Raw genomic sequence first — 16,934 nt, 5'->3', positions numbered from 1 at the left:
GTTAAAGGAGTTTTCCTCCGCGGTGTTACCCAGTTTCTCCTTTCCATCAAAACTTGCCGAGGTTAACGGTAATAGTTAGTTTAGGGCGCTGTAGGTTAGCTGTGGCATAGGGGCGAGCCACCACCCCTCCTATGCATTGTAAAGGGACCCACCTGTAAACAAACCACAGGCTTAGTGTGGAAATCCCTTCATAGACAAAGCTTAGATTATTTAAGCCTCTTAAAATTTCAATTGAATTCCAGCCTTTATGATTCACTACTAAATTGGCAATATGAAAGATGTAGAAAAGGTTTGTTTCTTAAAGGTCATATTTGTTAAGTGTGGGTTCAAAGGTGGTTTATGGGTATGTCAGCGGGTATTAAAACTAAAGCGTGTCAAAACAGTGATATCTCATTTTAGCGATTTTCAATATAATACCTCTCATAGCAGCGATAGCCAAAACAGCCATTTTTATAACAACATTTATTAGAACTGGCATTCCTATGGAACGCCGTTTCGGCCAAAATTATGTACTTGCCAGGTTGTTATATAGTACGAGGCAAGTTGTTATATAGTACGAGGCAAGTTGTTATATAACACTAGGAAAGTTGTTATATAGTATACGGAAAAGGCAAGTTGTTGTATAGTACGAGGCAAGTTGTTGTATAGTACGAGGCAAGTTGTTGTAGAGTACGAGGCAAGTTGTTGTATAGTACGAGGCAAGTTGTTGTATAGTACGAGGCAAGTTGTTGTATAGTACGAGGCAAGGTGTTATATAGTACGAGGCAAGTTGTTATATAGTACGAGGCAAGTTGTTATATAGTACGAGGCAAGTTGTTATATAGTACGAGGCAAGTATTTATATAGTACGAGGCAAAATGTTATATAGTACGAGGCAAGTTGTTATATAGTACGAGGTAAGTTGTTATATACGTGGACTTAGATTTATTTTTTCGAAAAATTGGGTGAGGTGACGACAGTAATGGCATCACTATATATATGAAAATAGCTACGGTAAGGAAAGAAATGCCATTTCCCTCGTGAGCTTGGAGGGGGCAAAAAACGAGCGAAGCCGGTTTTAGGGGGACGAGAAGCAGCAGTATATATGGGTGAAATTTCAGGGGTATTGTAGCAATGTAACTCATTTACACTCAAGTAAAGCAGTCTCTTCGTTATTTAGATTTGCAATTAAGTAGCTTCTTATAATACAACAGTGACCTTCTAATCGTCTATGATAAAGTTCCAAAGCATTTAAATCTAGATTGTATCGGCACCTTAGAAGAGACTCATAAAATCCATAAAGCTCACTCAAATATTCCAAAACACCATTACAGTGACGAACGTGAAATAATGGTATTAAGACTATTAACAGAAAAGTCAAAATGGCACTCGCATTAATTTTTCAATAGATACAGTATGAATAAATGTATCGTCGAGGCTGTTATTATCACAAAAACATTTAACAAACAATTCCATAAACCATTGGGCCTTTGAAGTTATAGGGAAAAATGAAAATAAGTAGTTAAATTCACCACCCTCCATCTGCATACCCCCTGACTCCATACATCCTTGGTTTTCCCTAACTTTAAAAAGAGAGACCATCTAGTCAACAGAGCTAGGTATGCTCGAATTTTAGACTGCCAACTATAGAGTGCTGTCAGTTTTGACTTAAGAACCAATGTTAAACGTCACCACAGTCTGCCTTTAGCAAAGGGAGGCCATGCTTGTTTCCGTTTTTTAGCCACATCGTATGATGAACATCTACGATGTGAGTCTTAGTTTGACCTGGCCTGTTGGTGGTGGTGGTGGTGGCGGCGTCGTGAAAGGGAACTACCTTAGACAGTATAAAATTTTTCGATCGTCATTGAGGGGAGAGTGAATGGGAGAGAATTGTGGTGAGGTGATTTTTTTCGTTCGTGTATTTTAAAAGGAAGGGAATTATAACAGTAAGTTTAAGAATTGGATTTATTTGTACTAGTAAAGTAAAACATTGAGAATTGTGTTTTACGTTTGCTCGATATTTATTTAAAGCTAGAGAGAGAGAGAGGATTATGGTATTGCCTTAATTTAAATGGACGGTTTAATACTCCCTTTAAAATTCCTGTCACCCGTCGACAATAAGGGTTTCACGCTTTTATCCCACCAAGATCCCACTCCCCTATTGCAAAATTCAAAGAAATCGAGGGGAATTTTTAAGAAGCAAAAGGAAGTATATACCGACGTTATATTTAGAATAGTTTTAAGGCGGTGTTTATTATTGGAAGTTACGTCTATTTCTCCAAAAATCGAGAAGAGTTTTAAAAGAAGGTACTAGCTTTGGGCCTCAGATATTACAATTATAACGTAAGTAAAGGATTAAGGGTTATAATTTTTTGTTAGGGCATCGAGGGGCTATTCACTCTGATCTTCAGTACTTATTTTAATGGGTGTTTTCTGGTATATCGTTTTACCACTGTTAAAGGATGCGCATCGTGGGGGTACTCACTCACGTTTTCCGTTCGTGTCACACTATTATAATTATAACAGAAGTAAAAAAATTTCAGTAATAATTTTACAATAGTTAAAGGTAGCGCATCGAGGGGCTATTCACTCAAATTTTTTCGGTACGCCTGTTAATTACGGTACGATGTGGCTACTATTACGAGCCCTTGGGCCGCCTTGTTCTTTATGGGAACATAGTGGGTGACGTCAAACCGGGGCTTCTGACAGCACTCTATAGGCGTTGGACCTCTTTACAAACGGTATAGACTTTACCACTCCATATAAAACTAAGTTCAATAGAAAACCACCCAATGGGGGGGCGGTACAATAGTAGTAGGGACTATCCAAATAGCCACGGATCCAAGATGGCCGCCACCCCAAGATGGCCGCCCTCTCCTCATCCACCAAACTTCCACCCAAAGATTAAGCTAAATTCCTACCTGACCAACCCTACCTTCCAGCATGCTATGACTCTTTAGAGGGGTTTTACCCATTTTTCCCCCAAAACAAGCTCGGCTAACCCTCGGAGGGTGAAGTTCTTTTTGCAAGATCCCCGTTTAAATTTAAGACCCAAGATTACGTTATTGTATGAGAAAATCTTACCTGACATACCCTGCCTTCCACCGTGCTATGTCACCGTCTATGAATATTAACGGGGGTCGGTTTTACCCCATTTTTCCCCAAACAAGCCCGGATTAACCCTCCAACCAAAGATTGAACCATAAAAATCCTACCTGACTTACCCTGCCTTCCACCATGCTATTAAGGGGGTTTTTACCCCCCTTTTAATAGCTCCAGACTACCACGAGTTCCTACCTTGTGTTATTTTCAACACCCATGACGTCATCTTCTTAATCAAAACAAAAACAAGCTATATTCAACCTTGGCGTCATCCTCCAATCTTACCCTGCCTGCTAGGGTGCTAGTAATGGGCGGTACCCCTTTAATAAACCCAAACCAGCCCGGACTTTAAAAAAGCTTACCTCCAGTCCTACCTTCTAGCGTGTTATTAAGGGTAAATGACCTATTTAATAACCCTCCAAACAAGCTCGGACTACCGGCCCTACCGGTAAAGCTGCTTTCAACCTGGGCATCCATGACGTCATCCTTCCAACTCAAACTAATATGAAATTATTGGCGCCATATTTAAAAAACTTCTCTCCAGCCCCGCCTTCTAGCGGACTATTTTAGTAACCATTAATAGCCGTAACCCGTTCAATGGACATAAACAAGTTGGGACCATCCCTACTAGTAAAGGATGTTTTTTCCCTGGCCAACTATGATGTCATCCTCTCAACTAATATTAAATTATTGGTACCATATTTATTGGCCTTCTCGTGGGCTATTTTAGTAACTATTAAGGTAATTCATCCATAGAATCAATTAAAACAAGGCCGGACCAGACCTAGTCAGAGAGGGTGCTTTCAACCTGGGTGACTATGACGTCATCCTCCAGACTATGACTCAAACCAAAACTTAATTATACATGACCTCGAGCCCTGCCTTCTAGCGGGCTTTTTTAGTAACTATTAAGGGAATTTACCCATGGAACAAATCAAAACTAGCCCGGATCAGTCTAGGTTTGCCTATGTAGAGGTTGTTGCCCACGAAAAAAAACCAAAACAAACAATCCCTGCCAGCTTGCTATTTTACGCCTTTGACTGTACTTTAATTTAAGGGTTTCCAAACAAGTCAAAACACGCCCAAACTTGTCCGGGCCAACCAAGTTTTGTCCAGACAAGTTAAAACTAGCCTAAACTAGGCTGGGCCAACCAAGTTTCGTCCAAGTATAGATTTATCCCCCCGTTGATTGGACTAATAATGGGTGGATTACTAATGGTTCAGCTACCGTTTGATTACTTACCCATGTAGATGTTCCAACGATGATGTTTTAACTAGGATACCCCGTTGGCTTAGCGAAAATAAATGTTGTAAGAGGTTAGTTGGCAAAAAGCAAGGTTTTTTAATGCGATTAACGAAGAGGTAGCGGGTTCGAATCCCGGTGGAACAATAAATAAGCCCGGATTAACCTGAATTCGTATTCAGGGTGTTACTGTTTTATTAATTGTACTTAGATTGGATTATATACCCTGACTACGCCATTAATACGGGTACCCAATTAACCAGTCTTAACTAACCGGGTTTACCTTGACTCGAACACGTACACAACGTCGCTGTTTAAATTTTCCCGCCATCAATTTAGTGTCTTTTATTATTCGTCGGCAAAAAAACTTGATTTTGAGACAAATCAACTTTGTTTCCTTCTAAGTCAAAAGTTAATGAAAAAACAGACACACATTTTAAAAAAAAACAAAAGATATTTACTCTTGCGTCTTGTACAAAAATTAAATACAAAATAAACAAATGAGTAGCCAAACAAAGGCGTTATTTGCGTTCTTAAAGTGTCCATATATTTATACAAAGGAATTCATTTCTAAATACCTAAATTTTCCATTTAGCCGTTAAGAGAGAGAAATTTGGAGTGGCGCGAGTTTTATTCGCCTCAATATAGCCAGGGGCAAAAAAAAGAGATTCTAAAAAAAGAAGGTCATTCTTCGCGTCTTCAGTGAGAGATATTTCCGGAAGCGTTTTACCAATTTTAACGAGACTAGAGTTTTAAACTAGATACAGAACAAATCTTTATACATTTTTTAGCTTTAACAACGACAAATAAGACGGGAAAACTAATATTTTCATCCTTTTGTCAGGCGAAAAAAAAAACCTCAAATATTAGCCAATTAGTACGATCTTTAAGGGAAGATCCTGCTCCACATTCCGAAAACTCAAAACATTTAATCTGCATCAAGAATGCGTAAGGCAGAGCAGGATCCCCCCTTATTTTAGCATTCCTTAACTACTTTACGAGAGCCACCAAAGAACCCTCATCAGACCCCCCTGGATTATGAATCTCGACAAGTAAACAAGCGGGTTTTTTGTCGCATATAAAAAGATTTCCTGTAAAGCTTTTACAGAAAAACCCCATTATGTGACAAGAAACTCGCTTCCTTGCCTATTGAAACTCATAGATTAAAGGTAAATGATAACCCATTGGGGGGCCCGCGTAATTCCCGGAGAAAAAATCCGAGCCACATCTCGACAAAATATTAATAATCCTCAAAAAGCGGGCTGCAACAAAAAGAAGAAATTAGCTAGAGTCTGGTACGTACCAAGTGGCTGTACATACCTAGTCACGCTTCGGAACTTAGCCATCAAAAAATCCCTGTTTTTTTGAAAACTGTTAATATAGAAAACATTTGGCTGCGAATCCATAATTTTGGAAGTGACGAGCCCCTCTTTATCGCTTTTTACGGGCTAACGATGGTATTAAAGTATCGCCAACAAGATTCGCGATACCGCCGTCGAATTCAACTTAAATATTCAAGAAAATTTTCTCACAAATATATATTGCTAAGCCTAAATATATTTCTATAGTTTACGCGCCAAAAAATAAGAGATTCTACCCCGTTACTCACCGATTGTAAAGAGAGACGCATTCAGGGTTTCAAAAAGTTTAAATTGTTAACATTTAAAAAACCCGTATATATACCGGCAAAAAAATTAGGTTACCCCACCCTTTTTTACGTCTAGTCTTGTACTCGCCTTGATTTTCTTTTTTTCCCCACTACAGAAAGCCAGTTTTTTTTTCGGAGTAATTTACTTTCTCTTTTAGCGGCGAAAGACTCGCAAATAACCCTGAAGGGAGGAGTGAAATATTTTCGTAAACGTTTACCTTACTACAAAATACCTAGGAATAGTTTAAAGTTACATGTTGGGTGGGTCAAAGAAATGGATAAAATAAGGGAAGGATGTGTCTCGATTTAAAAAAAATCACCCATAGATTGCTTACCTGTCCAATTTTTTCTATTACAAGGAATCCCAGTTGGATATTATGCTAGAGGCAAACCTCTGAAATTGATGCCAATGATAATTACGTCAATCATAGAGGTGATTAAATTGAATATACTTTAGAGAGTGGAGGGGGGTTTAAAAAAACTGTTGCTTAGTAACTCATTTTTTAAGCTGTAAAATTAACGTGTTGAATAAATTTGTTTCCTTTTCTATTTTTATACTAGAGCTATCTTTGGAGTCTGTAATAAGTATACATGTCTCTAAGTAAAAAATATTATAGATATTATAGGATAATTCATTTAATCTTTTGTGACTTAATTATAGTCCTTCTAGAGATTATGTTTATAAATATATCGAAATAAGCAACCGTTACTCTTCCAAACAAATAAGAAACATAACTAGAAGCGTAGATAAATATTAAAATAAGCTAGCCAATCATTTTTGACAAGTTATGTACTTTGAAATATAACTCTAAGGTAACGCAAAAGAAAAAATCCTAATGTATTTATGGCTGAAAGGTGAAAAAAAAAACAAAGCGACTATAATAGAGAAAATTCTTGACATGTCCTATATGACAAATTAATTGTAACACTGTTTCGTGTGTTTCTCAGGTTTTCGAGTATTAACTCGCACATTTTGATTTATGGCAAGCGAAAAAACACCTTGTATAATGGGAGGAAAGATGTTAAACTTTCCGCTAATAAATTCATAATTGACTTTTACATATATATTTATAAAGTTAGAAATCTATTTAGCTCAAGGTCCTAGTTTTTTGTATGCAGAAGCTTGTTTGGGCGTGTTTTGAATAATTAAATTTGAATAAGCCAATACTTTCAAGATTTTAAAATTCAATAAATAGGAAAAAGTTAATTAGGCATAAAATAAGAAATCTCTCCGAGGTCTAAGATTTTTTCGTATGCAAATAATTCAAAGAGATCGTGTTATATAAAAGGTTAAAAAGGAGTTACTTTGATAGAAGCCCGAGGGGACAAATATTATTCGTATGCAAAAGCTTGTTTGGGTGTGTTCTAAATAATTTAATTTGAATAATTCACATAAGATCGCATTATATAAAGAAAAAATTTTAATGAAGGTTAAAAGTAATTATTTTGGGAGGGAGAAAAGGGGTTTTTTAATATGATATAAATCTAAATAATTGTATATTAATATTAAACTATAGGAGTATTTTTTATATAGGCAGGTATGGCATCATCCTTTATAATTTTTAGTATCAACTCCACAATAAATAAAAATGTATTTTTGGGGGGCATAAATAATATCGATTTTTTGGAGTATTTAAGACCAGAGTCTCGATACTTTCTTCATTCGAAAATTTTCTAGACGCTTTCTGTCGCTTTACAAGCTCTTAAACACTTGTAAGTAATGTCTAGTTTAATTCCTTGCGGTCGCTCTATGATATGGAGGGTGAATAGAAAGCTCTATGACAATCCTGATTTAAAGGATTTTACTTGGGATGATTTATTTAGAGATGTTTGGGATAAAAATACTTTAACGGACGCGCAGAAAAGGAACATTTGGCGTAAAATGACAGGGGCATACAATGCTTCTTTCTTAGTGTTTACGATTCAAGACGTCTATAATCACCATTATAGACCTGACGCGAATTTACTCCACGCTCTCGTTAGAGGTTGTTCCAATTACACGGACCATATGTTTTTTAAAGTCGAAAACGATGGTATCTTTACTAGCTGGTGGTTCAGCCCCAACGCGAACAAATTTTGGTTTTCAAACCCATTTTGCATACAGGAGCGAAAAGAACGCGATAGAATAGAAAGCTACGAAATACAATACGATATGGCAGTTGATTATATTTTCAATGCTCTGGAGGATTTATGCTGGTTGAGACTATTTCGCCAACACAGAATCTTGGAAAAACCCCATGTCCAGTTTGCATTGCGGCTTATTTCTAAACACCTTTTCCAAGCTCGCGTTTTTGTCAGCGTAACCCAATTTTTTACGACTATTAACAACCCCCAAAACAATAGCTCGGTCCGAATAAGTAGATTTACAACGTGGATAGTTCCCCCGCAAACCTTTTCTAAAATAGAGTGTCCGTACGGACCCATACATCACGCTTCGGTGAAATGTACAGCGCGTTATTGGTATTACGGGGGCTATTGTTTTCACGAAGAAGCGTTCTATAGACGTGTCTTAGACATGTGTTTTAAATTATGCTTGCTGCAACTCACGAGGATAAATAGACCGTGCCCTAAAGAAAAGACTCACTTTCGACAGTCCTTAGCTAGATGGTATTTAAAGAAAGCCATGTATATAGCGGGCGTAGCTCGCCTATATTGCAATACCACCTGGTGTTTAACATTATCAGACATTATGCAAGGACTGATAGACAGCGACGCGTTACCCTTTTTAGTAACGTTGATTTAAAATAATTGAATGGTCAAGCGACGGTGAAGATTTAAAACGGCCGGCGGATAAAGACAAACAGTGAGCTCAAGAATTACAATAACAAACTGGTCCTTAGATTTGATAATTACCCGAATTATATGTTTTTTAATATTAAGGCTGTTAATTTATTCTGTAGTATATTAGAATAGGGTTATAATTAACTTTGCGTAGTTATATATAAGTTCCAGTTTAAATAGTACAGAGACTAGTTGCGATAATACAATTGTGGTGAAATTTTTTTTTATTAGAAATTCTAATCCATCTTTAAAACGCCTTTATTCTCCAAAAAAATGTAAGTAATATATTTGATATAAATATATTTGATATAAATATATTTGTATGTATTTCTTTTTAAAACTTTGGTGATAATTTAGGGCCAGCGTCGAGAGCTTTGTGGACGTTATTAAGAAGCAAGGCTCTGCCCTCATGCCCCGTAACGGGCATCTTTATTGTCCACATTGCGAAGGGACATTAAAGGATATGCCCGACTATGGCCAATTAAATTACTATTGCACGACGCGCGAATGTAATTATTTTAGAAAATGCGTTAAATTCTATTTTTCTATGTTAATTTTTTCAGTTATTGAATATTTTATTTTTCTATGTTAATTTTTTAGTTATTTAATATATTATTTTTGTTAGTGATTAAAATAAATTATTTATAAAAATATGGTTTTATCATTTTAATTATTGTATTTTGACATGCAAATGTATACATAAAAAAAAAGGTTCATATTGATACAAGACGTATTAATTCTCATCTAAATTACCTTTATAACCTCAAAAAAAATAATCGCACTAAAGTTTACTTTAAAATTAGACAGATCTTAATGTCTGGAAGTTTTAAAAAACCTTTAATAATCTCTGAATAGCGGGAACAGGCAAGAGGTCTTTAAAAAACCTGTTCTCATTTTTTAAAGAAATGTCTGGAAATTAGTTTAGCCTAAAGTGTTTAAGAGAGTAGTAATGCGGTAAAATGTTGTGTCTCGTGTGATGATTTCATAAGCGAATAATATTACAGCCATTTATAAATACTGGACGACATAACACAGCGATGCATCAGCAATTTGACCCATCATATTAGAAGACGTTTAAAAAAATCTCCAGTTTAAGCAACAAAATAAGCAATTAAAACAAGCCTAATGATTCTCTTTCGGGGGACAAACAACTTGGAACTATTTTCTGTAACGAATTGCCTTCAATAATTTAAGCGAGGTCAACTTGGTCTAAATTATTTCGATGCTGGAAAAATTAAATATTAACATTGGATTTCATTTAGAAAGCTTTTCACGCTTCAAAATTTGAATTTAGTTCACAATTGGTCAGTTATCTAGGGTAAAAGTTAAGTAATACTTCAGGCCTTTTCACGCCAGCGAATGTTTGTAAATTTGTTCTAGTTTAGACCGTGCTGCTGACTTGGGTGTAACAATTTTTTCAAATATATTAGTACTTCTTCCGCCACTTAGATGTACAAAAACAACTAAATTCAATTTGATAAAATACGTTTTATGTTAACGGAACATTTATATTCAACAGGGCTCGTTCGTTAAGGTGTTAAAAATTTAATAATAAATGCATGCATTTTTTAAAAAATTGAAAATAGGCAGAGATTTTGCATGACTTTTTTTCCTTCATTACATTTGCAAGTGTATTTGGAACTATCTTGAGACACAGAACAAAAAATATCCGTACATTCGCAACTAATATCCAGAACACAATGCGCGTTATTTTTGGCTCAAATTTCCTTCCCCTCTCACTCGCAACCATCCTCGCATTTTTCCGTTTTCACTTAAGACCAATCCCGGGTAACACTCGCATTTATAAGTACTGTTATCGGAAGAATTGGGGTTGCAAACGGTTTTGATGTCGGAAAAATTATCATTTCCCTCGATTTCGCATATATCGACGCACTACAAATCGGAATCAGGGATCAAACCAATGGAACATTGGCAATAATACGTGGCGTTATTAGATTCATTAACGTGACATTCTGCATTAAGATTCTGACATTCAATATCCCCTTTTGCTTCGCCAATGTCAACGCAAATGCTAGCCTGACTATCATAGTGACCAGCTGAGCATTCGCAGTAAAATGTAGTATTTTCATGACTCGATACGACGCATTCGGCTTTAAGCTCTGAGCAGGCATTATCTCCCATAGTTTTACAAATATTTTCGCATGTTTGGGTATTATCCTCGAACAGTCCAGCATGACATTCGCAGTAATACGTTGAGTTATTAGTTTCATCAACACGGCATTCGACTTTAAAATCCTGGCATTCACTGTCACCTTTTACTCGGTAGATATCACCTCAAATTAGGTTTTTTTCCATCTTCGAATAGCCCGGCGGGACATTCACAGTAATAGGTTGATGTGTCAGTTTGATTAACGGCATTTTGCTCTACGATTTTGCCACTCACTTTCTTTTAAAAACATTAAAAATCCCCAGCGATTTTTAAAATGCATGAATTTTTTAGCGTGACATTCGGTATTAAGATTATGACATTCAAAAGCTGCTAAAAATTTTATAACAAAGGCATGAATTTTTTTAAGAAAAATTTTAAATTTTAAAATTTTTTAAAATTTTAAAAATCACCGGGGATTTTTAAAATTTTTCTTAAAAAAATTCATGCCTTTGTTATAAAATTTTTAGCAGCTTTTGAATGTCATAATCTTAATACCGAATGTCACGCTAAAAAATTCATGCATTTTAAAAATCGCTGGGGATTTTTAATGTTTTTAAAAGAAAGTGAGTGGCAAAATCGTAGAGCAAAATGCCGTTAATCAAACTGACACATCAACCTATTACTGTGAATGTCCCGCCGGGCTATTCGAAGATGGAAAAAAACCTAATTTGAGGTGATATCTACCGAGTAAAAGGTGACAGTGAATGCCAGGATTTTAAAGTCGAATGCCGTGTTGATGAAACTAATAACTCAACGTATTACTGCGAATGTCATGCTGGACTGTTCGAGGATAATACCCAAACATGCGAAAATATTTGTAAAACTATGGGAGATAATGCCTGCTCAGAGCTTAAAGCCGAATGCGTCGTATCGAGTCATGAAAATACTACATTTTACTGCGAATGCTCAGCTGGTCACTATGATAGTCAGGCTAGCATTTGCGTTGACATTGGCGAAGCAAAAGGGGATATTGAATGTCAGAATCTTAATGCAGAATGTCACGTTAATGAATCTAATAACGCCACGTATTATTGCCAATGTTCCATTGGTTTGATCCCTGATTCCGATTTGTAGTGCGTCGATATATGCGAAATCGAGGGAAATGATAATTTTTCCGACATCAAAACCGTTTGCAACCCCAATTCTTCCGATAACAGTACTTATAAATGCGAGTGTTACCCGGGATTGGTCTTAAGTGAAAACGGAAAAATGCGAGGATGGTTGCGAGTGAGAGGGGAAGGAAATTTGAGCCAAAAATAACGCGCATTGTGTTCTGGATATTAGTTGCGAATGTACGGATATTTTTTGTTCTGTGTCTCAAGATAGTTCCAAATACACTTGCAAATGTAATGAAGGAAAAAAAGTCATGCAAAATCTCTGCCTATTTTCAATTTTTTAAAAAATGCATGCATTTATTATTAAATTTTTAACACCTTAACGAACGAGCCCTGTTGAATATAAATGTTCCGTTAACATAAAACGTATTTTATCAAATTGAATTTAGTTGTTTTTGTACATCTAAGTGGCGGAAGAAGTACTAATATATTTGAAAAAATTGTTACACCCAAGTCAGCAGCACGGTCTAAACTAGAACAAATTTACAAACATTCGCTGGCGTGAAAAGGCCTGAAGTATTACTTAACTTTTACCCTAGATAACTGACCAATTGTGAACTAAATTCAAATTTTGAAGCGTGAAAAGCTTTCTAAATGAAATCCAATGTTAATATTTAATTTTTCCAGCATCGAAATAATTTAGACCAAGTTGACCTCGCTTAAATTATTGAAGGCAATTCGTTACAGAAAATAGTTCCAAGTTGTTTGTCCCCCGAAAGAGAATCATTAGGCTTGTTTTAATTGCTTATTTTGTTGCTTAAACTGGAGATTTTTTTAAACGTCTTCTAATATGATGGGTCAAATTGCTGATGCATCGCTGTGTTATGTCGTCCAGTATTTATAAATGGCTGTAATATTATTCGCTTATGAAATCATCACACGAGACACAACATTTTACCGCATTACTACTTTCTTAAACACTTTAGGCTAAACTAATTTCCAGACATTTCTTTAAAAAATGAGAACAGGTTTTTTAAAGACCTCTTGCCTGTTCCCGCTATTCAGAGATTATTAAAGGTTTTTTAAAACTTCCAGACATTAAGATCTGTCTAATTTTAAAGTAAACTTTAGTGCGATTATTTTTTTTGAGGTTATAAAGGTAATTTAGATGAGAATTAATACGTCTTGTATCAATATGAACCTTTTTTTTTATGTATACATTTGCATGTCAAAATACAATAATTAAAATGATAAAACCATATTTTTATAAATAATTTATTTTAATCACTAACAAAAATAATATATTAAATAACTAAAAAATTAACATAGAAAAATAAAATATTCAATAACTGAAAAAATTAACATAGAAAAATAGAATTTAAATAACTAAAATAATTAACATAAAAAATATAAAATTAATTAAAAAATAAAAAACAACAGCATCCTTGTGTTGAGACTTAACCTAAATTTTATACAGTAACATTCAGTCAAAAATTTACACTTTTTAAAACAAATAATAGTACCAATTGAGAATTACCTGTCAATCACAGGACCACTCGTAACACGGGCATATGTCTTTTACACGGTACTTAAATTCACCGCAAAGTGAACAAAAGTTCCGTGTGCTAAGCAAATGCCGCTGGTCGCTACGCTTGGCAAAACTGATATATTGTTTGCACTGGACTAAAACGCATTTTCTAAAATAATTACATTCGCGCGTCGTGCAATAGTAATTTAATTGGCCATAGTCGGGCATATCCTTTAATGTCCCTTCGCAATGTGGACAATAAAGATGCCCGTTACGGGGCATGAGGGCAGAGCCTTGCTTCTTAATAACGTCCACAAAGCTCTCGACGCTGGCCCTAAATTATCACCAAAGTTTTAAAAAGAAATACATACAAATATATTTATATCAAATATATTTATATCAAATATATTACTTACATTTTTTTGGAGAATAAAGGCGTTTTAAAGATGGATTAGAATTTCTAATAAAAAAAAATTTCACCACAATTGTATTATCGCAACTAGTCTCTGTACTATTTAAACTGGAACTTATATATAACTACGCAAAGTTAATTATAACCCTATTCTAATATACTACAGAATAAATTAACAGCCTTAATATTAAAAAACATATAATTCGGGTAATTATCAAATCTAAGGACCAGTTTGTTATTGTAATTCTTGAGCTCACTGTTTGTCTTTATCCGCCGGCCGTTTTAAATCTTCACCGTCGCTTGACCATTCAATTATTTTAAATCAACGTTACTAAAAAGGGTAACGCGTCGCTGTCTATCAGTCCTTGCATAATGTCTGATAATGTTAAACACCAGGTGGTATTGCAATATAGGCGAGCTACGCCCGCTATATACATGGCTTTCTTTAAATACCATCTAGCTAAGGACTGTCGAAAGTGAGTCTTTTCTTTAGGGCACGGTCTATTTATCCTCGTGAGTTGCAGCAAGCATAATTTAAAACACATGTCTAAGACACGTCTATAGAACGCTTCTTCGTGAAAACAATAGCCCCCGTAATACCAATAACGCGCTGTACATTTCACCGAAGCGTGATGTATGGGTCCGTACGGACACTCTATTTTAGAAAAGGTTTGCGGGGGAACTATCCACGTTGTAAATCTACTTATTCGGACCGAGCTATTGTTTTGGGGGTTGTTAATAGTCGTAAAAAATTGGGTTACGCTGACAAAAACGCGAGCTTGGAAAAGGTGTTTAGAAATAAGCCGCAATGCAAACTGGACATGGGGTTTTTCCAAGATTCTGTGTTGGCGAAATAGTCTCAACCAGCATAAATCCTCCAGAGCATTGAAAATATAATCAACTGCCATATCGTATTGTATTTCGTAGCTTTCTATTCTATCGCGTTCTTTTCGCTCCTGTATGCAAAATGGGTTTGAAAACCAAAATTTGTTCGCGTTGGGGCTGAACCACCAGCTAGTAAAGATACCATCGTTTTCGACTTTAAAAAACATATGGTCCGTGTAATTGGAACAACCTCTAACGAGAGCGTGGAGTAAATTCGCGTCAGGTCTATAATGGTGATTATAGACGTCTTGAATCGTAAACACTAAGAAAGAAGCATTGTATGCCCCTGTCATTTTACGCCAAATGTTCCTTTTCTGCGCGTCCGTTAAAGTATTTTTATCCCAAACATCTCTAAATAAATCATCCCAAGTAAAATCCTTTAAATCAGGATTGTCATAGAGCTTTCTATTCACCCTCCATATCATAGAGCGACCGCAAGGAATTAAACTAGACATTACTTACAAGTGTTTAAGAGCTTGTAAAGCGACAGAAAGCGTCTAGAAAATTTTCGAATGAAGAAAGTATCGAGACTCTGGTCTTAAATACTCCAAAAAATCGATATTATTTATGCCCCCCAAAAATACATTTTTATTTATTGTGGAGTTGATACTAAAAATTATAAAGGATGATGCCATACCTGCCTATATAAAAAATACTCCTATAGTTTAATATTAATATACAATTATTTAGATTTATATCATATTAAAAAACCCCTTTTCTCCCTCCCAAAATAATTACTTTTAACCTTCATTAAAATTTTTTCTTTATATAATGCGATCTTATGTGAATTATTCAAATTAAATTATTTAGAACACACCCAAACAAGCTTTTGCATACGAATAATATTTGTCCCCTCGGGCTTCTATCAAAGTAACTCCTTTTTAACCTTTTATATAACACGATCTCTTTGAATTATTTGCATACGAAAAAATCTTAGACCTCGGAGAGATTTCTTATTTTATGCCTAATTAACTTTTTCCTATTTATTGAATTTTAAAATCTTGAAAGTATTGGCTTATTCAAATTTAATTATTCAAAACACGCCCAAACAAGCTTCTGCATACAAAAAACTAGGACCTTGAGCTAAATAGATTTCTAACTTTATAAATATATATGTAAAAGTCAATTATGAATTTATTAGCGGAAAGTTTAACATCTTTCCTCCCATTATACAAGGTGTTTTTTCGCTTGCCATAAATCAAAATGTGCGAGTTAATACTCGAAAACCTGAGAAACACACGAAACAGTGTTACAATTAATTTGTCATATAGGACATGTCAAGAATTTTCTCTATTATAGTCGCTTTGTTTTTTTTTTCACCTTTCAGCCATAAATACATTAGGATTTTTTCTTTTGCGTTACCTTAGAGTTATATTTCAAAGTACATAACTTGTCAAAAATGATTGGCTAGCTTATTTTAATATTTATCTACGCTTCTAGTTATGTTTCTTATTTGTTTGGAAGAGTAACGGTTGCTTATTTCGATATATTTATAAACATAATCTCTAGAAGGACTATAATTAAGTCACAAAAGATTAAATGAATTATCCTATAATATCTATAATATTTTTTACTTAGAGACATGTATACTTATTACAGACTCCAAAGATAGCTCTAGTATAAAAATAGAAAAGGAAACAAATTTATTCAACACGTTAATTTTACAGCTTAAAAAATGAGTTACTAAGCAACAGTTTTTTTAAACCCCCCTCCACTCTCTAAAGTATATTCAATTTAATCACCTCTATGATTGACGTAATTATCATTGGCATCAATTTCAGAGGTTTGCCTCTAGCATAATATCCAACTGGGATTCCTTGTAATAGAAAAAATTGGACAGGTAAGCAATCTATGGGTGATTTTTTTTAAATCGAGACACATCCTTCCCTTATTTTATCCATTTCTTTGACCCACCCAACATGTAACTTTAAACTATTCCTAGGTATTTTGTAGTAAGGTAAACGTTTACGAAAATATTTCACTCCTCCCTTCAGGGTTATTTGCGAGTCTTTCGCCGCTAAAAGAGAAAGTAAATTACTCCGAAAAAAAAACTGGCTTTCTGTAGTGGGGAAAAAAAGAAAATCAAGGCGAGTACAAGACTAGACGTAAAAAAGGGTGGGGTAACCTAATT

The 16,934-nt window shown here is 35.1% G+C and overlaps 1 protein-coding gene across 3 annotated transcripts in view; it reads left to right on the top strand.

Moving 5' to 3' along the window:
- LOC149628464 (uncharacterized) overlaps window positions 1–16,934 on the top strand; it is a 28,312-nt gene that overhangs the window by 4,365 nt on the left and 7,013 nt on the right. The gene's annotated exons all lie outside the window — the stretch shown is intronic.

This window comes from Phalangium opilio, unplaced genomic scaffold, assembly GCF_054372755.1.
Source record: "Phalangium opilio isolate 3A_F unplaced genomic scaffold, DU_Popi_V2 ptg000105l_1, whole genome shotgun sequence".
NCBI classification, from domain to species: Eukaryota; Metazoa; Arthropoda; class Arachnida; order Opiliones; family Phalangiidae; genus Phalangium; species Phalangium opilio.
Note: the sequence above shows the minus strand (reverse complement) of the source record. Positions and strands in the feature narration are given on the sequence as shown.